The sequence below is a fragment of the Moschus berezovskii genome, chromosome 3, assembly GCF_049115385.1.
Source record: "Moschus berezovskii isolate FMDL1 chromosome 3, NW_MosBer_1.0, whole genome shotgun sequence".
Taxonomy (NCBI): Eukaryota; Metazoa; Chordata; class Mammalia; order Artiodactyla; family Moschidae; genus Moschus; species Moschus berezovskii.
This window is the reverse complement of record NC_142462.1, coordinates 95696565-95723245: the sequence shown is the minus strand read 5'-3', so window position 1 is coordinate 95723245 and position 26681 is coordinate 95696565. Positions and strand designations below refer to the sequence as shown.

Here is a 26681-nt window from a genome sequence, read left to right as displayed (position 1 = left end):
GTCATTTATGTTTCCTCTGTTGTGAAGCATCTGTTTAAGGTTTTATTGCCCTTTTTTCCACTGTGTTTTTGCCTTTCTCTTATTGATTACATTTGGATACTAACTCTGTGTTAATTATTTCTGACAATTTTCTTTTTCCAACTTGTAGCTGGTTTAAAAATGTACGTTTATGTCCTTTTTAAAGTTAAGTTCCTTGAACTTATTTACAAAACAGAAATAGAGTCATAGATATAAAAACAAATGGTTACCAGAGGGTAAAGGAAGGGTAGGGATAATTTGGGAGACTGGGATTGACATATACACACAACTACATATAAAATAGATAACTAACAAGGACCTACTGTATAGCACAGGGAGCTCTTCTCAATACCTTGTAATGGCCTGTGTGGGAAAGGACTCTAAGAAAGTGGATATGTGTATACGTATAACTGATTCACTCTGCTGTATACCTGAGACTAACACAACATTGCGAATCAACTATGCTCCAATATCACTTAAAAAATAAATTTCTTAATTTTTAGTGTAGTTAATATTCTCATTTTTATACCTTGTGCTTTTTAAAAAGAAATTGTGCTAAAATGAATAAAATTTACCATTTTAAAGTGTAAAAAAAAAAATAACATCAGAGGCTTGCAAAGATGGGTCCCAAGAGTTTCAGGGAGAACCAAAGTTGGGACATGCAGAGTTCCAGGACAACTGGCAGTCTGAACTGTAAGCGCATGTGCTGCGTGCTAAACCACTTCAGTCGTGTCTGACTCTGTGTGACCCTATGGGCTGTAGCCTGCCAGGCTCCTCTGTCCATGGGATTGTCCAGGCAGGCAAATTGGAGTGGGTTGCCATGTCCTTCTCCAGGGGATCTTCCCAACCCAGGAATCGAACATGCATCTCTTCTGTCTCCTGCATTAGCGGCCCCTGGGAAGCCCTGGGAACTTAAAAGCATATCTCCTCAAAGTTTTGCAGTCAGATAAGGGGGACAGTGGGGCATTTAAGAATTCTCTGAGACCATATATGGCAAATGAGTTTTATCTCCTATACTAAAAACCATACTAAATGTTTTCCACTACTAAAGGAAAAAAAAATACAAACTTTGTCAGGGAATTGTTATTGTTTTCACTTATGGGGTGGAAACTGGCTTGGACAGAGGAAGCAATTTGCCTAGGGTCACTTAGCAGCTAGTGATAGACAGAGTCAGCAACTATTAATAAATTCGTCTGTCTGACTCCAAATCCAACCCAACTTTCCCATCTCAATGATGGGGTCAGGAAGGGGTGTCCTGGAGGCACAGAAGAGAAAGGGAATTTAGGAAGGTAATATTATTTTGGAATCTACAGAGACTAAATCCTAAGGAAATCAGTCATGAATATTCATTGGAAGGACTGATGCTGAAGCTGAAACTCCAATACTCTGGCCACCGGACGTGAAGAACTGACTCCTTGGAAAAGACCCTGATACTGGGAAAGATTGAAGGCAGGAGGAGAAGGGGACGACAGAGGATGAGATGGTTGGATGGCATCACTGACTTGATGGACATGAGTTTGAGTAAGCTCTAGGAGTTGGTGATGAACAGGGAAGCCTGGAGTGCTGCAGTCCATGAGGTTGCAAAGAGTCGGACGTGACTGAGTGACTGAACTGAACTGATCTGATAGAAACTGAAGGTTAAATCTCCCACTCTTGTCCTTTTGAAAGTGAAGTGAGCAATTTTCCTGGCTTTTGCTTCATGAATAGAGATGGAAATTTTGACTATTGGATAGAACTCTACAAAATACCAGATGCTATATTTGAGCAGAACTTCTCTGGGTAAATAAATTACACTTCAAAATATGTACCAAACCTCACTGAGGCTGCAGCAATTCTACAAGAAACATTTCAAAATAAAAGTGCAAGAAATGAAGAGGTTGCTGCTGCTGCTAAGTCACTTCAGTCGTGTCTGACTCTGTGCAACCCCATAGACGGAAGCCCACCAGGCTCCCCCGTCCCTGGGATTCTCCAGGCAAGAACACTGGAGTGGGTTGCCATTTCTGATGCTTAATCAGGATACAAGTTCAGAATAGCTCAGATGTAACATATTTGGGCGGGGAGGTCGGGGTAGGGACTGAAGAAACTGCAATAGAAAATGGCCTAAAATTATATCAAGTTCATGAACTTGTATCATGTTCATTTGGGTAAGTAGATAGATTCCCTTCCCTATCTATGTCACAGGTGTGCCAAGGAAAGGCATTTGGCACATACAGCCTTGAACAGATCACACAGGCTGGAGGATTTGAAAGTCAGTGGCATTGTCTGGCATTCTAATGTTTCTAACTTATTCTTTGGACAGGTGATGTTGAAATTAGTACACGTTAGGGAAAAGGTTCAACGAATTTAAGAGAGCATGTGTTGTCGTTCAGTTGCTAAGTCATATCTGACTCTTTGAGACCCCATGAACTGTAACACGTCAGGCTTCCCTGTCCTTCTCTATCTCCCAGAGTTTGCTCAAATTCATGTTCATTGAGTCGATGATGCTCCCTAACCATCTCAAAAGATGAGGACTCTCATCTTTTGGAGTCCTCTACAAAAAGAACTCCCAAAAATGGAAACAATGCATGGAGTAGGTTTTGTTTCATTTTATTCTGCTTGGTTTGCTACTTGTATGTTTGCAGACATCCTGTAGTTACATGGGATTTTTGGCCTCCTGGAGTGTTGCTGAATTATCTTTCGTGACCACTAAATCCACTAGAGAACAGATCTTAATGCAATGCTAACTATTGGTTGATATTTTGTTACCCATATTCCTGTGGCTTGGCTCAATTCAGAGCAAACAATGCATTTCAATTTAATGTAACTAGAGATCTTATTCGGAGAAGTCAATGGCAAGCCACTCCAGTACTCTTGCCTAGAAAATCCCATGGATGGAGGACCGTGGGGTCGCTATGGGTCGGACACGACTGAGCAACTTCACTTTCACTTTTCACTTTCACACATTGGAGAAGGAAATGGCAACCCACTCCAGTGTTCTTGCCTGGAGAATCCCAGGGAAGGGGGAGCCTGGTGGGCTGCCGTCTCTGGGGTCACACAGAGTTGGACACGACTGAAGTGACTTAGCAGCAGCAGCAGCAGAGATCTTATTGCTTAATAAAAATACCACAGTCACAGTGAATCCTTTCATGCTTGGACTAGAGGATTTTTGTATTTGGTTCGTAATCAAAGATTGAAGTTACAGACTGAAGCAATTATGTTTTAGGAAAATATAAAATTTGCTCAGTATTAATTTAGTTCCTTCTTCTCAGTGGATTTTTCTGGTGGACATTTTTTTTTAATGAGACTTAGAAGTGTTTATAGATGACTTAATGTGAGGATTATTCATTCATTTACTTAGAATTATATGAATGTTAGGGGTGCAGTCACATTTTTCCATTTTCTCTGTGGCTGTAAAAAAATTATTTTCTCCCAAGGTCTGATAATACATTTTAAAAATATCTCATAGACATGTGCATCATGTTCGTGTAAGATAAGTGGGGGGTGTATATATGTATCTGTGGGGGGGGGTGTGTTTAAGTTTATTTCTGGCTTCTGTATTTTTGCTTGGCATTACAAATAGGTAACCTTGCCATATTAGACTTTAAAAAAGTGTTTTTTAGATTATGATGCTGAGTCAGAAATTTTTCTAGCCAGTAATACTTTATAAGACAGAATAATAAGCTATTTTTCTGAAGAACCACTAATAATCTTAATAATTGTTTATAATACACACTTGTACATACTTTCAGGGAAAGAAGGTTTCTTGGCAGCCATGAGTCCATCACATATTTCAGATGTGGGTTACCATATTCAGTATATTATTTAATATGATTTATAGCCAAGACAAAAGTGCCAAATTTTCCCACACTGAAAGATCTATTAAAAGATCTAGTTCAAACCAGAACTTCCTAGGGAATAGAATAAAGACATCATTAAAAAATTCAAATTTTTGTGGTATCTATAATTTTCTTACATGTTGCTAGAAAAGTAGTAATAGATGGAAAATTGGAGTCCTTCTTTATGTAAAAATACATTTGTTATAATGATTGCATTGTATTTTATGTATGTTTCATGGTAAATTAAACCACTTATTTTGTATAGATGGTGTTTCTTATATATCAAATGTACATCATCTACACAAAATGAAGACAGTCCGCCAGGCTCCTCTGTCCATGGGATTCTCCAAGCAAGAATACTGGAGTGGGTAGCCATTTCCTTCTCCAAGGGATCTTCTGATCCAGAAATCGAACCTGAATCTCCTGCATTGCAGGCAGATTGTTTACCATCTGAGCCACCAGGGAAGCCCTATGTATCAAGTGCAGTGTCACAAAATCTGTGGACATGCCAGCTTTTTAAATGATACTATTTTGCTTATATAAAGTTTTAAAGTAATCAAACTCATAGAAACAGAATGCAGAAGAGTTGCAATGGACCAGAGAGAGATAGGAGGATGTGGAGTTATTGTTCAATGGGTACAGAGTTTCAGTTTTTCAAGATGAAAGGAGTTCTGGAGGTGGAAGACTGCTGATTACACAACAATGTGAATGTACTTAAATCACCAGACTGTTCAGTTCAGTTCAGTTCAGTCGCTTAGTCATGTCCGACTCTCTGCGACCCCATGAATCACAGCATTCCAGGCCTCCCTGTCCGTCACCAACTCCCTGAGTTCACTCAAACTCATGTCCACAGAGTCGGTGATGCCATCCAGCCATCTCATTCTCTGTCGTCCCCTTCTCCTCCCACCCTCAACCATTCCCAGCATCAGAGTCTTTTCCAGTGAGTCAACTCGTCGCATGAGGTTGCCAAAGGATTGCAGTTTCAGCTTTAGCATCAGTCCTTCCAATGAACACCCAGGACTGATCTCCTTTAGAATGGACTGGTTGGATCTCCTTGCGGTACAAGGGACTCTCAAGAGTCTTCTCCAACACCACAGTTCAAAAGCATCAATTCTTCAGCGATCAGCTTTCTTCACAGTCCAACTCTCACATCCATACATGACCACGGGAAAAACCATAGACTTGACTAGACAGACCTTTGTTGGCAAAGTAATGTCTCTGCTTTTTAATATACTATCAAGGTTGGTCATAACTTTCCTTCCAAGGAGTAAGCGTCTTTTAATTTCATGGCTGCAATCAGCATCCGCAGTGATTTTGGAGCCCAAAAAAATAAAGTCTGACACTGTTTCCACTGTTTTTCCATCTATTTCCCATGAAGTGATGGGACCAGATGCCATGATCTTTGTTTTCGGATGCTTAAAAGGGTAAATGTATCTAAGGAAAGGAAAGGAGGGGAGTTTAGGGTGAGGCATTTAGGCAAAAGTCCATCATACTCACTAGGCCAACACAGGCTGTGAAAAAGAGAAGTCGGGAAATTTGGCTTCTTTACAGACACCTAGGAGTAAACTTGGCTCAACTGGTGACCAGTCCCACTTAGCAGGAAAGGAGTTGGTGGGATGTGAGGAGTAACACTCATATCTGTGGCTGGAGGAAGTCTGAGAGGTTTGGGTCTTTTTTTTTTTTTTTAATTTATGGCTATTCTGGGTTTTCACTGCTGTATGGACTTTTCTCCAGTTGCAGCAAGTGGGGGGCTACTCTCAGTTGAGGTGTGTAGGCTTCTCCTCTGCTGGCTTCTCTTGTTGCAGAGCATGGGCTCTAGCGCACTCAGGATTCAGTAGTTATGACATGTGGGCTCAATAGTTGCAGTTTCCGGTCTCTAGAGCACGGGCTCCATATGTGTGTTTGTGACTAACAACAGCAGCAACTGGCGTGTGGGATCCTCCTTGACCTGTTTCTCCTGCATTGGCAGGCGGATTCTTGACCACTGAGCCAGGGAAGCTGAACCACTGAACCAGGGAAGCTCAGTTTGAGAGTTCTAAATTTCACATTTTTGTGACTATTCTGCACAACACGTTTTAAGCCACATCTGAGTGTGGTATTTAACTCAGTGTATAGGTATCGCATTTGACACTTTTTATTATTTTTTGTTTTTATTATTCTACCTCTGTGTTTTTCCCCCACCCATGATATTCTTTAAAAGCTTGTAGAGTTTCTGGCTATCCCTTTACAAGTTTGGGGTGACAATCCAATATAAGCATGCTCTAATATTTTAATGTAATCCTGCTCCTAGGACTAGTCAGCTTGTATTTATGTATGTGTTTATTTTTATTTTTTTTTTACAAACCTTTCCCTCCATGTTTCAGTGACCTATTAGTACATTAAAAAAAAAAAAAAAACCTGCCATGGAACTTAGCAACTGATAACAGTAACAAACAGTGATTTCTCAAGATTGTGTGGGCTGGCTGGTCTGGACAGGGTGGTTCCACATGTTGTTGTTTGGGGTCACTCCTGGTGCACTCAGCGAGGAGCTCCACTCAGGCTGGATCAGAAGAGGACTTCACTCATCTGCTGACTCAGCTCAGTGGTTGGATGGTTTGGGCCTAACCAGGCCTCTCCTTCTCTCCACGGAGTTTCTTCTCATTCAGTAGCCTGATCTGAGTTTCTTTATCTGGTGATGGGATCCTAACAACAATGGAAGCTTCCAGGCCCGGAAGTTACCCAGCATCACTTCAGCTGCATTCTATGGGTTAAAACAAGTCCCAGGGCCAGACCAGTTTCCAGAGGAGGGACACAGGCTCTACGTCTTGATGGTAAACGTGGCAGGAATTTACAGAAATGGGAGGAATCATTGGTTGCTGTATTTGCAGGCAATCTCTACTCCGTTATACAGATCATCGTTGTTGTTTAGTCACTAACTTGTGTCTGACTCTTTTTGCGACCCCATGGACTGTAGCACATCAGGCTCTTCGTCCATGGGATTTTCCAGGCAGGAATATAGGAGTGGGTTGCCATTTCCTTCTCCAGGGATCTTCCCGATCCAGGGATCGAACCTACAACTCCTTCATTGGCAGACTGAATCTTTACCACTGAGCCACCTGGGAAGCCCCCATATACAGATAACGTATGCCAAATGAAATATTCTGCTTGAGAATGGGTCCAATTAATATTCTGAGTTTTTACACCAAGCTTAACCTATAGCAATACTATGTAATTCTTATGTGGGAAATGTACAGTATAAACTAGAGTTTTATGTAAAACCTTGCAGCCATTGAAGGAGGAATGAATTTCCTTTTGCAAGTATAGACAAGGGTGAGTTTTGAGGCTTGAGATTTGGGGCATGGGGGTTTGAATCTTGGCCCTGCCACATATGAACACAGGATCCTGGACAACTTTCCCTTCCTGTTATGCACTTTTCTCCTTGGTATTTAGGATTGAGGTATAATAGGATTATTGTGAGGATTAAATGAGTAAATATATATAAAGAGTTTAGGAAAGAGCCTGGAACACAGAAAATACATAGTAAACATTGGCTTTAAAAATAAAAATCATCATAAAAATGTGAATTATCATTACCTCTTATTATAACATAATGTATTATTATAATGTAACACAGAAATGTTTGTTTGGATTAAGCCTCTCGGAGCTGCAGTTTTCTGTAGTCTTATTAACTTTATCATTAATCCTGACTATTTTTCCTGCTTTCCTACCTCTTGCCAAGTAAAACAGTAGGTAAAAAAAATGGTTGATTAACAGCTGTGCTAAATAAATGATCTACCAACTTTTAAACAATGCAATCCGTATGAAAAGATATAATTTACATTGTAGCCCAGGATTCTGTAACCCACTCAACAACGCTTAATATTATGCAAATATTTCATGAAACAATATGTATTTTCAAGTTGTGCTAGGAACTCTGAGTTTTTTGTACTGTTCTATTTCAGTGAATCAATAACAAAATGTCACTTGTGACCCACTAATATTAATTTCATTCCCTACTGAAGGGTTTGAAACTATATATTATGGTCATTAGTTATTCAGCACATGTTCAATCCAGAAATTGTTTCAAGTGTAGTGCTATAATACTATGCCATATGTCCTTTCCATACAGGCCAATTTGATTATGGAGCAAAAAATTTTTTCCCAAATATGGCCTGACCTCTCTAATCAAGAGGCTTCTAAATTCTCTCTTTGGCCACCTGATTCAGACAGCTGACTGATTTGAAAAGATCCTGATGCTGGGAACGACTGAGGGCAGGAGGAGAAGGGGATGACGAAGGATGAGATGGTTTGATGGCATCACCAACACAATGGACATGGGTTTGGTTGGACTCCAGGAGTTGGTGATGGACAGGGAGGCCTGGCATGCTGCGGTTCATTTGGTCGCAAAGAGTCAGACATGACTGAGTGACTGAACTGAACTGAAATTCTCTCAGTGGGATCTAGGGATCAAGGGAAGATGTGTACATGTTGTATTTTTGTATCATAAGAAATGGGGTGCCTTATTTGTTTGAAGCTAGATGGAACAGGCTAGAATTCCAAGTTCACAGCTTACTCCCTTATATTTTCAAACAAGTGATTTAAACTCAAGTTTGGAGTCTTGTTTTTTTTTTTTAATCTGTTAAAGCAAAACAAGCTATTATCGACTTCAGTCTGAGTTGTGAGCATTAAATGAGAACACATTCCCAAAGGCCCAGCAAGGTACAAGCAAAGAAGGCTCTCAGAATGCGTTTATTGCTTCTTCATCCTACCATGGAACACAAACTTCCAAATTCATAGCTATTATTTAAGTTCTGTATTTTCTATTTTTCCAGGTATGTTAAGACTTGGCAGAATACTAACTATGATTATACTCTATTACTTCTTTGAAGTGAAGTGAAATGAAGTCGCTCAATCGTGTCCGGCTCTTTGCGACCCCCTGGACTGTAGCCCACCAGGCTCCTCTGTCCATGGGATTCTCCAGGCAAGAATACTGGAGTGGGCTGCCATTTCCTTCTTCAATGCAATTTAATTTCTACAACCATGTATTGTCCTGATATTCCACCTAATACTGCTAATAAGACTTATTAATTATTTTGGAATATGGATCGGAATTATGAAACAATTTTGCGTTTGCAGGTTTTGGTTTGACCTCCCAGTTAACACATGATAGTGCGAAAAGGTGTGTACAGGAGAAAAACTTTTCTGTTATGTTGCTAAATACATTAAACGAAAGTGAGGTGCAAAATACAAGAACTGCCTTTCTCTTTGAGGCCAACATTTAAGGTTACCAGCGTTCTATTGCTCAGTCAGGTAGTATCTTTGCCATAGGTGAGCTAGTTTGCAAGGAGTCAGGAGGAAATAATGATCATCTCGAATACGCTAGCTGATGGATCTCTAAAATGGGACTGATTATTTTAAAATTTCTTCCTTTAAGGCGGGGATTACGGAAGTGTGACTGAAGGCAGAGGGTGGTGGACGGGGGAGGGCGGGGAGAGGCTGTGACACTTCTGCCGGGTCCTGGGGTGCAGACGGCCGCCTCTCCGCTCCCACGTGGCAGGTCCAGACAGCGCGGCGCGGACAGAGGGCGGGGCCGCAGGGCCCTCCCTTTGCTCTCCGGCCCTTCCTCAGGCCTGCACGGCGCCTGCTCGGTCCTCCACCGCCAGGGGGCGGGCGCGGCTTCCCGGCGGCGGGGTCCCATTGGTTGCGCCGGGGAAGCGGGGGAGGCGGCCCAGCGGCGAGCTGGCTTCCTCCCGGCCACTCGCAGGGGTGAGGGGAAGCCGGAGGAACCCGGGAGGAAGCGGAGGAGCGAGCGGGAGGCGGCGGCGGCGGCTCCCGTCGGCCTCCGGCAAGACTGACCGCGGGGAGGCCGGAAAGCGGGCGCGCGCGGCGGAGAGGCGGGCGGGAGGCCGGTGAGACGGACGGGGAGGCGGACAGAGCCGCGGCCGAAGGCGGGGAGGCTGGGGGGAGCAGGGCACCCACCTTCACCTTCACCCGCCGCTCACCCCGCGATCGCCGGCCCGGGGCGTGCCCGGGTGGTCGGGGCGCGTCCCGCCGGGGGCAGGGCGCGACCGGAGCGGGGCACCGGAGCGGGGCGGGCCGGGGGTCCAGGCCGCCGCCCCCGCGCGGGCATCCCCCGCCGGGCGGCCGGGCTCCGGGCTCCGCGGAGGGCGGGGCGGCGTCTGCACCTGGCGCTCCGACCTGGGGCTGGCACCTGGGGCGCGCGTGCCGCGCTCGGTCTCCAGCCCGGGTCGGAAATGGGGGCCGAGTGCTCCAAAGAGGCGGGGATGGGGTTGGATGTTGCCTTAGAACTCTGTGGAGGGCGATCTTGGCTCAGTTGTAAAGTTTTAGTGTCTTCTGAGCTCGAGGTACTTTTTATTTTTTAAACCTATCCAGCCCCATTGGTATTCAGTATCACGGATGGATGTACTATTCTGTTTTTTTCTTTTTTCCCCACTTGTTTGCCTCTAAGCTCACAGTTTCTACAATATGGTATAATTTGTGACCCTAGATTTAAATAATGAGTGATGGACTGATGTTTAAGATCTCCAGCTGTAATTTTTTTGTTTTTCTCACTCTCTGCATTTTGGTTTTTTTTTTTTTTTAATTTATCATACAAAACTGTTTAATTCACAGAACCTTTTCTTTGTTTCTATTTGGCCAAAAATAATATGAATACAATTGCTTACTAGGCGCTGTGCCAGCTGCTTTCAGATGCACATTTATTCCTTAACGACCCATAGAGTAGGTCCGTTTGTGTATTTTCCCAATTTTACTGAGAAAATATGAACTCCCCTAGAAGTTAGGTTCAAAAAGAGAGAGACTAGCAGGAGATCCCAGACCCCTTGAACTCTTAACTACCTTTCAGGGCTGGTAATATCCTGTCAAATTTGTAGGTTGGGGGGAGACCTTAATGTTATTCATACAGTGCATTATTGAGTACAACGGGATCTCCATTTAACTTAGAAAATTCAAGTTACTAACACCAGCAAGAGATTGGCAGAACCAGCATCTGGTTGTGGTCATATCCATATCATTAACTATACCTCTTTTTAAAGGCTGCCAGTCTCAAGTTCTGTGGCAGTTTACTAATTAAATCACAGGGTTTCTGCACCCCCCCCCCCGCCCTTACTTTATACAGGTGTGAGAAGCTTTAGTCTGTGTAATGTTTTCTAAACTCATTTCTTGATAGCAAGAATAAAGAGTTTGATGCAGTGATACTCTCTCAGAATCACCTGTAAATGAAGCTTCAGAAAAGGACACAGGTCAGGTTCCTCCCCAAGACCCCAATGGAGGGATCTTCTGTTTAAAAGGGAGTCAAAGTAAGACTGAGCACCCCTAGGTTAAAGTGACTAAACTTAATAGCTGTTACAATTTTAAAAAGAATTACTAAGTAACTAAATCTTTTTGTAATTAAAGAAGATACCATAAAAAGGAAAAGATCATTGGAGAGAATGTCAGAGGATAAAGAGCTTGTTGTTGAATGGTGATAAGTGGTCCTTGTGGTATCAGAAGAGTCTGACTTTTATTTAACCATGTATTTTAAGTCTTAAATGGTCAGCCTCAGTGTTTGAAAACTTGTATATTCATAATTAGACATACCAGAGTACTTATTTATGCCTGCTGGTAATTATAGGTAACATGGATACTGTGAAAAAGCCTTGGCTCTCGAAGCTACTTTACTTTCTCTGAGGTAGTGGGTCTTCCCCCACCCCCCACTCCTTACTTTTATAACTCCTTTCTCAAAGCTGAAAGGCCCAAGACCTAAGAAGAGATTTTGGTATCACAGAAATTTATCACAGAGATTTATGTATCGCCGAAATGCATCTAGCTGAGGATTTAGTAAATAGCAAACATTTGTTTTAACTTAGTCCAGAAGAGTTCCTGAACGTGGGATCAGAAAATTGGGATTTTAAGCAGTAATTCTGCAATTAGTTCATTGCCCAATAGAGGGCATTGGCCCGACTTATTTAATATCATATTTTGCCTAATCTCCTTAATCTGATAGGGGTGATTCCACATGACTCCCAAGCTCTTTAAACTTGAAAAGGTTTTGTGAATTTTATTCTGCTCTTAAAATAGAGTCAGCTGATATTTTCTCAGGGGAGAAAATTATGTTCCACTACCTCTAAGTTTCCACAGTTTCACCCCATCAATATTCTTCCATTGTCTTCTTCACTGGCCTGTTCATTTGATTCAAGCTGTTTTTATTACTTATATCTCCCTTATTTCTAATCTAATTAATTTTCATCTGTTCTTTATTTTTCTAGCTTCACTCTGGTGAGTTTTTCAGTTGCCTTTAAAAATTAAATTTAATCTACATAACATAAAATTAACTATTTTTAAGTGTACAGTTCCATGACATTCAGTGCATTCATAGTATTGGGAGGTCATCACATTTTTTTTTTAAATTAATTTATTTTAATTGGAGGCTAATTACAATATTGTAGAGGTTCTTACCATACATTGACATGAATCAGTCATGGGTGTACGTGTGTTCCCCATCCTGAACCCCCCTCCGACCTCCATCCCCATCCCATCCCTTAGGGTCATCCCAATGTACCAGCCCTGAGCACCCTGTCTCATGCATCGAACCTGGACTGACGATATGTTTCACATATGGTAATATACATGTTTCAATGCTGTTCTCTCAAATCATCCCACCCTTGCCGTCTCCCACAGAGTCCAAAAGTCTATTCTTTACATCTGTGTCTCTTTTGCTGTCTCGCGTATAGGGTCTTCGTTACCATCTTTTTAAATTCCATCAGTTCAGTTCAGTCGCTCAGTCGTCTCCAACTGTTTGCGACCCCATGAATCACAGCACGCCAGGCCTCCCTGTCCATCACCAACTCCTGGAGTTAACATAATATACTGGTGGTTTTTTTTTCTGACTTATTTCACTTTGTGTAATAGGTTCCAGTTTCATCCACCTCATTAGAACTGATTCAAATGTGTTCTTTTTAATGGCTGAGTAATACTCCACAGCTTTCTTATCCATTCATCTGCCAATGGATATCTAGGTTGGTTCCATATCCTAGCTATTGTAAACAGTGCTGCGATGAACATTGGGGTACACGTGTCTCTTTCAATTCTGGTTTCCTCGGTGTGTATGCCCAGCAGTGGGATTGCTGGTTCATATGGCAGTTCTATTTCCAGTTTTTTAAGGAATCTCCACACTGTTCTCCATAGTGGCTACACTAGTTTACATTTCTGTGACCCCAAAAGGAAACCTCTTGTTCATTAAGTAATTACTCCCCATTCCCCAACCTGTGGCAACCACTAGACTGCTTTTTCTACAGGTATTTCTGTTCTGAATATTCCATGTAAATGGAGTCATAAGATAGGTGATCTTTGTGTCTAGCTTCTTTTACTTCATTTTATATTTTAAAGGTTCATCCATGTTGTAACCTGTATCAGCATTTTGTTCCTTTCTATGGCTGAATTGTATTCCATGTATAGATACATACCACATTTTGTTCGGTATTCATCCATTGATGGACCCTCGTGAGTTTTTTTGTGCTAGTAAGAAAAAGTTATATGGATGTTTGTAGCTGTGAGTCTGAATTGATTTTCAACATGAGTTCTGCATGGCTTGTTTATAGTATCATGGTTATCAGATGTATGCCTAGCTATCCATGTGCTGTGCTATGCTAAGTTGCTTCAGTCATGTCCGACTCTTTGTGACCTCATAGACTGTAGCCCGTTAAGCTCCTGTTTATGGGATTTCAGTTCAGTGCAGTTCAGTTCAGTTGCTCAGTCGTGTCCGACTCTCCGCGACCCCATGAATCACAGCACGCCAGGCCTCCCTGTCCATCACCAACTCCCTGAGTTCACTCAAACTCATGTCCACAGAGTCGGTGATGCCATCCAGCCATCTCATTCTCCGTCGTCCCCTTCTCCTCCCGCCCCCAACCTTTCCCAGCATCAGAGTCTTTTCCAGGGAGTCAACTCGTCGCATGAGGTGGCCAAAGGATTGCAGTTTCAGCTTTAGCATCAGTCCTTCCAATGAACACCCAGGATTGATCTCCCTTAGAATGGACTGGTTGGATCTCCTTGCGGTACAAGGGACTCTCAAGAGTCTTCTCCAACACCACAGTTCAAAAGCATCGATTCTTCGGCGATCAGCCTTCTTCACAGTCCAACTCTCACATCCATACATGACCACGGGAAAGACCACAGCCTTGACTAGACGGACCTTTGTTGGCAAAGTAATGTCTCTGCTTTTTAATATGCTATCAAGGTTGGTCATAACTTTCCTTCCAAGGAGTAAGCGTCTTTTAATTTAGTGGCTGCAATCAGCATCTGCAGTGATTTTGGAGCCCCAAAAAATAAAGTCTGACACTGTTTCCACTGTTTTTCCATCTATTTCCCATGAAGTGATGGGACCAGATGCCATGATCTTTGTTTTCTGAATGTTGAACTTCAAGCCAACCTTTTCACTCTCCTCTTTCACTTTCATCAAGAGGCTTTTGAGTTCCTCTTCACTTTCTGCCATAAGGGTAGTGTCATCTGCATATCTGAGATTATTGATATTTCTCCCAGCAATCTTGATTCCAGCTTGTGCTTCTTCCAGCCCAGCGTTCCTCATGATGTACTCTGCATATAAGTTAAATAAGCAAGGTGACAATATACAGCCTTGACGCACTCCTTTTCCTTTTTGGAACCAGCCTGTTGTTCTATGTCCAGTTCTGACTGTTGCTTCCTGACCTGCATACAGGTTTCTCAAGAGGCAGGTCACCAGGCAAGAATATTGGAGTCGGTTGCCATTTCTTCCTCCAGGGGATCTTCCTAACCCAGGATCCAACCTGTGTCTCCTGTTGTTTCCTGCTTTGGCAGGGGGATTCTTTACCACTGTGCCATCTGCAGTTAGGATGTCATTACATGTGTCTTGAAGGACCTGTGATTGACAAAAAAATGAATTTTTAATTAGTTCAGAAAATTTTACACTAGAAACTTCTATCTGTTCTTTGCAAATGGCTGCTAACTTGCATTCTTGATTTTATGACAGAAATGACACACTCTCCAGGCCCTTGGGCAGATGGAGTCTCTTTGCGCCTCCCTTTCTTCATGTAAATAATTTGACTAACAGTTATGTCTGCCCTGGTACAGTGAAATTCTGAAGACTAATTTAAAGACTGTATAAATGAAGGGAATATATAGGGGACTTCTAAAACATTCGGAATAGGTACCTGTAACATCCTATCTGATACAATGTAAAATACTGGAATTACAGGAAATGAAGATAGTTATACTCTATGGAAATTTGTACCTTGTCTCTTTTTGTAGCGATTTGTGAACTAGACACTACTTAAGTTCAACTTATAGTTAAAATGTATTTGGTTTTATTTGGCTATTGATAATATCTCTCCCTCCCTTCTTCCCTTTGTGTCTATCAATCCATTCATCCATCTCTCTCCTCTTGGATGGTATAGTGTAAGATTACAGTAGGTTACATTACAGCCATTTAGTCAGCAGTTTGGAACTCTGCAGGAGCTGACAGAACAAAATGTCATCTGTTTGGGATATGTTTGTACTCTTAGTTACAGAAATCTGATCCCCACTTCATTTCTTCAGTTGGATTATGAATTTTTAAGCAAACTTCTGATTTGGTAGAGAGGAAAAGTGCAAGAAAATATTGGGATGATTTTAATTTTACACTCTGTTGTAAGCATTGCAAACAGGACTCCTCTTTGCTCTGTTCCTCAGCACAGTGTTTCCAGGTTTATTCACTGCCCTTCTCTCCCTCACTCTCACAGGAGACCTGGCCTGGAGTCTAGCTGATTTCCATTGTTAAGGAAAGAATGAAGATTCTTGTCTTGTGAATTTTACCTTTGGGCATTTTTGGCCTAGATCTGACTCACTCCCCAGCCCTACTCTATACTTCTCTGTGTTTGGATTGATGTACTGCTGAGCTGAAGTTCTCACATCTGAGCTTGACTGGGGTCACCCGGGGAGTTTATTAACCGCGTAGGAGTTTTAATCCTCTCTCCAAGAGATTCTGGGCTCAGGAATTTGCCTTGTATTGGGTTGGCCAAAAAGTTCATTTGGGCTTTCTCGTAAGATGTTACAGAAAAACCCTGATAAACTTTTTGACCAACCCAATAAAAAGCCTACCAGTAATTGTGGTGCCCATGATGTTACTGTTTAGTTGCTAAGTTGTGTCTGACTCTTTGTGACCCCATGGACTGTAGCCCTCCAGGCTCCTCGGTCCACAGGGATTCTCCAGGTACGAATACTGGAGTGGGTTGCCATTTCCTTCTCCAGGAGATGTTCCCCACCCAGGGATTGAACCCAAGTCTCCTACATTGGCAGGTGAATTCTTTACTGCTGAGCCACCGGGGAAGCCCTGTGTGCACATCATATGGGCTATTTTATAGTTAGGGCTCCAAAGAACCAGATATGGTATTTCACTGAATCTAAGCTGTTTGTAAGGTACACCATTATTTTATCCATTACTAAGAGGAAGAAATGTGGTTGTAAACCTCATCCTGATTTAAGGCTTGTTAAAAGAAAGGAGATAGTGTGCATCTTAGAATCAGTAAAGTAGAATGTTAGGTGCCTGAGACACCACAAGCCCCTCTTGTTACAGTGAAGGGTCATAATGAAGCCATGGGTTAAAAGAATTATAATGTAACAGTCCTTTAGACTTTATACTTTGGGAAATTTTTTTATAATAGGGTTTAACATACTATGCCTGTACTTGACATGTGTTTGTAATGAAGATTACACTGATGACTTTGTTTTCAAATGCAGTGTAACTGTATCAGCACTCTGGTTTGGCCCCGTGTTGTTTTCAGCGTACCCATTTCCAGCCTCTGATGTGTGAGTGTTGCAGATCAGTTCAGAAATCTTATTTTTAAGCTTCTGTGTACTTCAGTGATTTCCATTTTGTGCAGTCCATTAAAATTTGTACTTTATGCTGCAGTGACATTGGTGCGGCTTGCTCATTTGAGTTCTTTTTTGTCACCCTTTCTTCTGTCAGAGAGTTCATAAGCCCTAATGCCAGCTAGCCAGTTACATGCGTATACACCAGCCACCCATTGTCCTGTGTTGAGTAGTTTTAGGATATTGTGGTAGTAATTGGTGTCAGCACCAAGTTTGGTGTTGACTTAAAAAAAAGTCACAACCTAGAAGTTGAGAGTTATGTTTTACTTGGTGGAATTTTTAGGACTTTAAGCCCAGGAGAGAGCATCTCAAGTGACCCTGTGAGAACTGCTCTGGTGAGGGGAGGCGGGGGACAGGTTATATAGAAGATTCGTACATGGATGGAGGAGCCTGGTAAGCTGCAGTCTGTGGGGTCGCTAAGGGTCGGACACGACTGAGTGACTTCACTTTCACTTTTCACTTGCACACATTGGAGAAGGAAATGGCAGCCCGCTCCAGTGTTCTTGCCTGGAGAATCCCAGGGACAGGGGAGCCTGGTGGGCTTCCGTCTCTGGGGTCACACAGAGTCGGACACGACTGAAGTGACTAGCAGCAGCAGCAACAAGGGACAGGTAGTCCGAACATCAAAAGATGTTAATTATTGTTAATTAAAGGAAGCCAGATAACTCACGGAATTTATTGCAAGAGTCTGGGCTCACTGAAATCATTCCTGGGTCATTCCATTCAGCTATCTGGGTCCAGTATCCTGTGTTTTCCACATCTTGAACTTTCTTGGGACTCACCGTAGGGAGTGGCTATAGTTTGATAGCTGCTAGATCACAGGTATTCTCTTTCCTGAGTGCCCTTAGGGCTTAGGAATTCACATTGGAGGGCTGGAATCTCTGTGACTGAGACATTCTTGCTTACTGATGTGGCAAGAAATACTCCATTTCTCAGTGAAAGTCTCTCAGTCATGTCTGACTCTTTATGACCCCATGGACTGTCCTGCCAGGCTCCTCTGTCCATGGATATCTCCAGGCAAGAAGATTGGAGTGGGTAGCCATTCCTTTTTCCAGGGGATCTTCCCATCCTAGGAATCGAACCCAGGTCTCCTGCATTGCAAGTGGAGTCTTTACATCTGAGCCACCACGGAAGCCCAAGAATAATGGAGTAGGTAGCCTATCCCTTCTCCAGGGGATCTTCCTGACCCAGGAATCTAACCAGGGTGTCCTGCACTGTAGGCAGATTCTTTTCCAGCTGAGCTACCAGGGAAGCCCATTTCTCATTGGGTCACAGTGAACAACAATTTTGGCTACCAACTTCAAAAAAAACACCACAGTGGAACATTGGGGCCTGAAGAAGAGAATAGGTTAAAACATAGGTTCAGTTCAGTCGCTCAGTCGTGTCCGACTCTTTGTGACCCCATGAATCACAGCACGCCAGGCCTCCCTGTCCATCACCAACTACCGGAGTCCACTCAAACTCATGTCCATCGAGTCGGTGATGCCATCCAGCCATCTCATTTTCTGTCGTCCCCGTCTCCTCCTGCTCCCAACCCCTCCCAGTATCAGACTCTTTTCCAGTGAGTCAACTCGTTGCATGAGGTGGACAAAGTATTGGAGTTTCAGCTTTAGCATCAGTCCTTCCAATGAACACCCAGGATTGATCTCCTTTAGATTGATCTCCTTGCATAGGTTAACACGAATCTTTCTTCACCAATGAGAATTCAGTGAGGAACAACCCCTCCTGCTATGTTGCTTCCTTCAGTGGCATCACTTTGGCAAATGAAATATTTTTAGTCTGTAGAAAGCTGCTTAGATTTGGGGTGGGAGGAGGGGGATACGTGTCCACTTAGTGTCTAATCACTTGGAGTATTTACAGAAAACATGGTTAAATGCTTGTTGATCAACTGAAGTATTTCAGATATCTAATATCTCAACTATCTGAAGAGGAAAGAACTTTAGGTCTCTAGCTGATTCATGTTGGTGGAAGGAGTTGTCCTGTGGAATTCTGTGTTGGGTGAACAGTGTTGAAATAGTTTTGCACTTAGAGGGTGGTGTGTGTGGTCTGGCAGGCTCGGTTCCCCCTCCTTCCTTCCACTCGTCTTTGGGGCAGAGTCAGGACAGGCAGGGCATTTGCATGCTTAGCATGGCTGCTTGTAACTGGTTTTTAACTGGAGGGACAAGACAGGGTGACAGTTATAGTTTGTCTTGTCTCATTCTTAAAAGAATGGAGTTTTATCCAGCTGCTGCAGATCAGACCGGATATCTCTAAAGTGTTACTTTATCCAGGCACTGCCAGGAGAAGCAAATAAAAGCAAAGGATAGTGATTTATGGTGGGTGGACTACGGAGGAAAGCTGAGTGCACCCAGAATATTTCAGGGAGAGAGGTGCCCTCTGGCTCATTTGTGCTTTTCCATAGTATGCTTTTAATTCTGTGTCTGAGGCCCAGTTAGATACTAATCCTCTTTTTAATGTAATTTCAGTGTGATGCTATTAAGAAAATAAGTAAAACCATATGATGCTGGTTCAGAAAAGTTTCAAATCCAGGATTAGATCGTTTGTATTCCTCTCTTCTTGAGGTTTTCAGTAGAATATTACCATTTCTTTCTAAAGAAACTCACTTATTGGATCTATTGAATTATTATTTTAAAGTGTTTGGTCTGTTGCTTTGTAGTCTCATCTTTTTGAAGGCCGTTTTGCAGGAGAGTGGATACACTTACATTTTCCTCAGTGATCTTTGGAAAAAGTGAATATATTCTTGGCAATGTAGAATTACACAGCTGTCCTCCTTTCCTTCCCAAATACTTTGTTTTTAGCTCCTTTTTCTTTTCTTTTTCCTTCTAGTAAGATTAGTTTGATCATTTAAAAACCTAGGATACTTTTCCAGTTGTTACGCAGACATCTAAAATTTTCCCTTTAATCATTTTCAGGTCATACTTCCACTTAGTGTCTGACACGTGTGTGTGTTAAAATGTTAGATTTTAGAAACATCCATTCTCTAGGATTCTGTATCAGAGTCTCCTATGAGAACTAAAATACTTTCAAGGTAGTAATTGTGTTTTTTTCTGTTGCTTAACAAAATGGCAAACTCTATTGAATTCACAATACTTATAATATGATGATAGTAACTCACATATTTTGAATGTTAAGATTCTTTCAAGTGAATGCAATCTTCTCACCCTCTCCATTTTGTTATTTCAAAAATGTATCCCTCATGGTGAAGATGTGAGCACAGTGGCATCTGGATGAGACAAGTACTTGGGAACAGTCTGCACCTGATACAGGGATAGCTTTCTATTAAAGCAAAGGTTCCTTAAAACTAAATATTTGAAATTTAAAAAATTGATCAGACACAGTTACCCATATCCTTTTGCCCTTTTTAAGTCCAGCACACACACACACACGCACGCACACAATCACTTTTAAACACTTACCAAAGCAGTTAAGCTGTCCTCACCATCATTTTTACAGTTAATGAAAGGAGATATAATGAGATTAATTTTTCTCCATTTTTTTTTAATGTCTCCTGAGATCCTTTGAAAAACATTCCAGAGTCTGTAGATTTATTCCTTTCTTTACTGTAGGTGGACAGCTTCATCTGTAGGAAAGGAAAGATGCCTTCCTTTCTTTTGAAGAGGATCTGTGATGTTGCTTCTCGTTGAGTAGATGCTTCTTATGTGGAGAGCAGTTGATTGTGAAAATGTATGGTGAAAACGAATGGAACAGAGAATTCAGGGTTGTTTGATTGGTCCTACTTCTCTACTGGTACTTCTCAGAGGTCCCATAGAAGTTGTATGGGAATTGTATATCCTGCAGGCAGTCCAGCAAGAAATGTTGGGATATTAGAGCATGGTCAGGAAAGTTTTTAATTCCTCTATTTTAAAAGTTTTTTTAATTTCAATTTCATTTTTTATTCCTTTACCTCAGGTGGCAGATTATGACTGATGGGTCTAATGGGTCACGAGCCAAAATTGGCTTTTGTATTTTTAAGTAATGGAAAAGAAAAAAAGCAAAAGCAGAATAATAGCTTATAATGTGAAAATGTTAATAAGTAATTTTTTCTTTTTAATAACACAGCTGGGCCCATTTATTTCAGTATTGTGAACAATTGCTCTCCATTTATAACCACAGAGCAGAGTAGGTTTGATAGAGACTCTGTGGTCCACTGGTGAAGAATCTGCCTGCAATGTGGGAGACCCAGGTTCGATCCCTGGGTCCAGAAGATCCCCTGGATAAGGGAATGGCAGCCCACTCCTGTTTTCTTGCCTGGAGAATCCCAAGGACACAGGAGCCTGGTGGGCAAGATTCCATGGGGTTGCAAACAGTCGGACCTGACTGAGGGACTAACACCTCCACTTTGACACTGTGGTCCACCAAAAGCATTTACCCTCTGGCCCTTTCACAGGAAGTTGCCAACACTTGCTCAGTTTTATTTACATAAATGCAAGTATTTTTTGCAGATACTTTTCTTTAAATATCATACTTTTATTTGTACACATCATATTAGAATAACTTCCCCTTGTGACTATTAGCTGTAGCATTCTTTAGATTTCAGCATTGTGTCATTTTTCTCTTTTACTGCTCTGGGACTGAAAATTTCATCTATTACATTCTGATCTTGAGGGGATCTGGGTTCTCCAGAGAAACAGAACCAATAGGAGACCATCTGTCCGTCTATCTACCTACCTGTCTATTAATATCTACCTTGTGTGTATGTGTATGTACTCAATTGGTCAGTCATGTCTGACTCTTTGAGTCCCTGTGGAGTGTAACCCATCCAACTCCTCTTTCCATGGGATTCTCCAGGCAAGAATACTGGACTGGGTTGCCATGCCCTCCTCCAGGGTATCTTTCTGACCCAGGAACTGAACTCTAGTCTCCTGCACTTGCAGGTGTATTCTTTACCTCTGCACCCCCTGAGAAGCACACGTATCTACCTACCTAAGTAACTATTGGAAGGAATCGGTTTGTGCAGTTGTGAAGGCTGATAAGTTGCAGGATGTGCAGTCAGCAGGCAGGAGAGCCAGTGGTATGGTTCCAGTCTGAGACCACAGGCCTGAGAGCTGGGAGAATTCACTGGCATAAATTTCAGTCCAAATCTGGAGGCAGGTGAAGACCTGAATATTCATTGGAAGGACTGGTGCTGAAGCTGAAACTCCAATACTTTGGCCACCTGCTGCAAAGAACTGACTCATTGGAAAAGACCCTGATGCTGGGAAAGATTGAAAGCAGGAGGAGAAGGGGACAACAGAGGATGAGATGGTTGAATGGCATCACCGACTCGATGGACATGAGTTTGAGCAAGTTCCGGGAGTTGATGATGGACAGGGAAGCCTGGCATGCTGTGGTCCATGGGGTCGCAAAGAGTCAGAAATGGCTGAGCCACTGACCTGAAACTGAAGATCGATATCCCAGCTTGAAGACTGTAGGCAGAAAGAGAGAGTGCTGCCCTCCTCAGCCCTTTTTGTTCTCTTCAGGCCTCCCAACTGATTGAACAAGGCTCACTCACTCGGGGAAGGCAAATTGCTTTACTCTAATGTTAATCTCATCCAGTAAGATTCTCACAGACACATCTGGAATGTTTAACCAAGTACAGTGTCTGAGCACTCAGTGGCCCAGTGGAGTGGACACATAAATTAGCCATCACAAGGCCTAAATGTCCTTCAAATCAATTTTTTAGACTTCGACTTCTTTTCCCATTGGTCTTCCTGAAAAGCCTCAGTTCACATGAATACTTGAATCTTCTATTGATTCTTAGTTGATTCATTTAAAATTGCTGTCTGGGAGGAAACATTTTCCTCTACCCTTTTAGTTTCTTTTGGCTGGTCTAAAATTAACATGAAACAGATTAACAGAAGATCAGAAGTTTAATAACCTGTATACATGGGGGAGACCCGGAAAACTGAGTAACTTGCCAAAAGGGTGGAAACTCTTACTTTAAATACTATCTTCAGCTAAAGACAAAAGAGAAGGAATATGAGGGGTAGAGGTTTGGGACTTCAAAGGGGAGGAAGGGGCAGTTCCCTTGGAGACAGGAGAGCAAATGTTCGGTAAATGTTATTTGGACCTTGCAGTGACAATGGGATACCTAGAGGAATTTTAGCAAGCAGATTTTGCTAGGTTCCTCGCTATCTAGGCATCTGGTTCATACTATCGTTATCTATGATAATAGCTCCTTCTGACTAGACCCCCTATAAATTCTTCAGGCAGCAAAGGGGGAAGATCAGGATCTTTTTTCCTTGACTGTTTCCAACTGGAAATAATTAACACACCAAAGAGACCTTTGGGGTTGCAGATTTTGTTTCCTTATATTGCCATTAGGCCATAACTGAGTTAAAAGTGGATTGAATGGAGCGGTTCAGTTCAGTCACTCAGTCGTGTCCAACTCTTTGCGACCCAGTGAACTGCAGCACACCAGGCCTCCATGTCTATTACCAACTCCCAGAGTCCACCCAAACCCATGTCCATTGAGTCGGTGATGACATCCAACCATCTCATCCTCTGTAGTCCTCTTCTCCTCCTGCCCTCAATCTTTCCCAGCGTCAGGATCTTTTCCAATGAGTCAGCTTTCTTTATATATTTGGTGTATAATTGGTAGTATTTTCTTCTGGCTTAATTCAGTGATTGTTGTTTGTTGGTATACTTCATTCTCCTGTGGCCTTTCTGTCTTGCACGAAGTGTTCTAATACGCAGGCTTAGTCATTTTGACAAACCATCAGAGCCCTAGAGTGGCTAGTTGGCAGCAGGGATTAGTGATTCCCAGAGCAATTTGCAAAAGCCAGATTGATTGGCATGGAATTTTGTCAACAAGCTTCTTAGAGCATGTCAGAGAGCTGCTGGGGTGAAAGGGAGGTTGAATTGTTTACAATATCAGCTCCTTACTTACCTTTTATATGACCTTGTACAAATCTCTTGACTTCATCTATAGTGCTGTAGTGCTGTTGGGAAGATTACATGAAATAAGAATGTGTGTGACTTACTCAGCTGTTTGCCTTATTACCTAGTTTTTGCTAACTGGCACAGCCTTACACTCATGGTGAATAATTGTTCCTGTGGCTTATTTTGTTGATGTAGAATGGTGCTCTTCTAATTCACCGGATATAGCTTGAGTTCACTTCTCAAGGAAAGAATGACAGTATCATTTGACCTGTGTTTTTATCCATCATCCTACAGTTGACTGATTCAAAGACAAGGTCTTTTTATTCAGGCCTGATTTTAGCAAAACTCCATAAATTAAACCAAAGTAGATGGTTGGGCTAAATGAAATGTTTAAATTACAAGAAATTTGAAGAAATCAGAGATCCTAATTCAGGCTCCCTCCTTCAGTCTAGGTTACTTACTTAATTAGCGTTTATCCAGAATGGTGTTTCATTGGTCAGAGCAAGCAGGGTGGCCCTGCTTGCAGTGGACTCCGATGGTTATGCACTTTACACATTAGCAACCGATGATATGGGTAATCATTGATCTAATACACGGGAACTTGTTTTGACCTTGACTACACTTTTGGGTTGGGGGGAAGAGAAAAATGTATTTCACAAATATACTATTTTTTTTTAAATCTTTAAAAACACTCTCCTCCCACCCATATTCCTGTTTTGGTAAACGGCTCTAATTTTTATATGTCTTCTTTTTAATGAATATATAAGAACAGTTATAAAATTCTCACCTCTTGACTCTGAATTTCTAGCAGAGGCCTTGTCCCTCCTTTTAATGTGTTGTTCATTTTCTCTGGACCTGTTCTACCTCCATTTGATTGTTGGAGATTCAGCCTGAGGTGTATACCAGACTCCACTAAGATGTTCCTCCCCCGGGACAATTCTGTGTAAATGTTTTGTTTGTTTTTAATGTCCTTCAAAGAAGACAAGTTAGGAATGGTTTGGAATTAGCACGTTGTAAACAGATGCACCTTGATTTTCTCTCAAATATTTTTAGTATTCTTTCCCTTTGCCGATCTACACTCTGGCATCATTAATTTGCTTCTTAAGCAAACTAAAAATGTATTTGTGGCTGAAATTTGATGAGGTTCTAGAGATTTTATTAAATGGTATTCTCTGAGAAATTCAATGGAAAACATGAATTCAGCTAGACCATTGTCAGTTCAGTTCAGTCGCTCAGTCGTGTCCGACTCTTTGCGACCCCATGAATCACAGCACGCCAGGCCTCCCTGTCCATCACCAACTCCCGGAGTTCACTCAAACTCATGTCCATCGAGTCGGTGAGGCCATCCATCCACCTCATTCTCTGTCGTCCCCTTTTCCTCCCGCCCCCAATCCCTCCCAGCATCAGAATCTTTTCCAGTGATTCAACTCTTCACATGAGGTGGCCAAAGGATTGGAGTTTCAGTTTTAGCATCAGTCCTTCCAATGAACACCCAGGATTGATCTCCTCTAGAGTGGACTGGTTGGATCTCCTTGCAGTCCAAGGGATTCTCAAGAGTCTTCTCCAGCACCACAGTTCAAAAGCATCAATTCTTTGACAGTCAGCTTTCTTCACAGTCCAACTTACATCCATACATGACCACGGGAAAAACCATAGCCTTGACTAGACGGACCTTTGTTGGCAAAGTAATGTCTCTGCTTTTTAATATGCTATCTAGGTTGGTCATAACTTTCCTTCCAAGGAGTAAGCATCTTTCAATTTCCTGGCTGCAATCAGCATCTGCAGTGATTTTGGAGCCCCCAAAACTAACGTCTGACACTGTTTCCACTGTTTCTCCATCTATTTCCCATGAAGTGATGGGACCAGATGCCATGATCTTTGTTTTCTGAATGTTGAGCTTCAAGCCAACCTTTTCACTCTCCTCTTTCACTTTCATCAAGAGACTTTTTAGTTCCTCTTCACTTTCTGCCATAAGGGTAGTGTCATCTGCATATCTGAGGTTATTGATATATTTCTGCTGGCAATCTTGATTCCAGCTTGTGCTTCTTCCAGCCCAGCGTTCCTCATGATGTACTCTGCATATAGACCGTTGTAGTTGCTTGTATTGTGGTCTTACTAGTGGGAAGTTTAGAAGCAGGCTGGTTAGGCAGACCAAATGAGAGGCAGTACATGAGGCAGAGATTGTAATTGTACGGGTGTGACCTCCTTGGCAGGTAATAGAAACCAAGAAATAGAACAGCAAGTATCTGCTTAACTGCTTATCATACTCCAAAGAAATTATCCGAGGCCACATTCAGATAAGAGTGAGGATATTTTGCAGTATTAGCTGGGAGGAAAGGCATGTGTGTGTGTGTTGTGAACATAGTGTTCTATCTTGCTGGAAGTCAAAAGAGGATTTATAACTAGTTGGGGTTTTCATTTGAGAAGCCAAGTATTTTCCCCCCTTCTTTTATGTGGTGGCTTGTGGCTACTTCAGTATCTGTTTCCTTTTAATGTTTTCCTGGCCTGTGGCTAAGTTGTTTAAACAGATATATAACATTGACTTTTCCTATTATATAGGTGTTCAGATAACTCATAAAGGAAATCAATAATGCTCAGTTCAGTACTAGTATAAATGTTGATATTTTCTTCAGGGTAGATTGAGCAGAAGGAAGTGAATTCACATAAGAAACACTGGTTAATTTTTTATGCTCACCATCCCCACCCCTGATAATTCCTTATTGGTGAATAAGAAAACTGGATGTCTCCTTCCTTTCAGCGTCCTTCGGGGATCTGCTGTTGTTTTTATTTGAGCCATTCTATGAATTACATGATCAGATGGCAACATTGAAACATTTCTGGGTTAAAATACAATCTAAAATATGGGTGTACTTCATTAATCAAAATTTTCTTTTGAATTCCTTTCCTGTACAAGAGATTGAGTAAACTGTGGATGTCTAGCTGACCTTGAGCACGAATTTCCTATCAAACTCATATACTTGCTTTCCTAATTTTTAAAAAAAAATTTTTGCCTATCTTGAGTTACTTCTTAGGGGAGAAACACACAAACCTATACACAGACTTTTTTTTCCAATACCTACTTCTTGTTAGAATAATATGAAATTATAGTTTCTTTACTTGATGTAA

At 42.0% G+C, this 26681-nt stretch overlaps 1 protein-coding gene and 1 pseudogene across 1 annotated transcript in view; one reads left to right on the top strand and one right to left on the bottom strand.

Annotated features, from left to right (window-relative positions):
• Positions 1-9221: 9221 nt before the first annotated feature.
• LOC148778375 (uncharacterized) lies at positions 9222-26352 on the bottom strand (annotated as a pseudogene).
• The window catches only part of FAM3C (FAM3 metabolism regulating signaling molecule C), a 57958-nt gene continuing 40862 nt past the window's right edge, over positions 9586-26681 (top strand). Inside the window, exon 1 of the mRNA XM_055421177.2 lies at positions 9586-9721. The gene's annotated coding sequence lies outside the window, so the exon portion shown is untranslated. The remainder of the gene's footprint in view (positions 9722-26681) is intronic.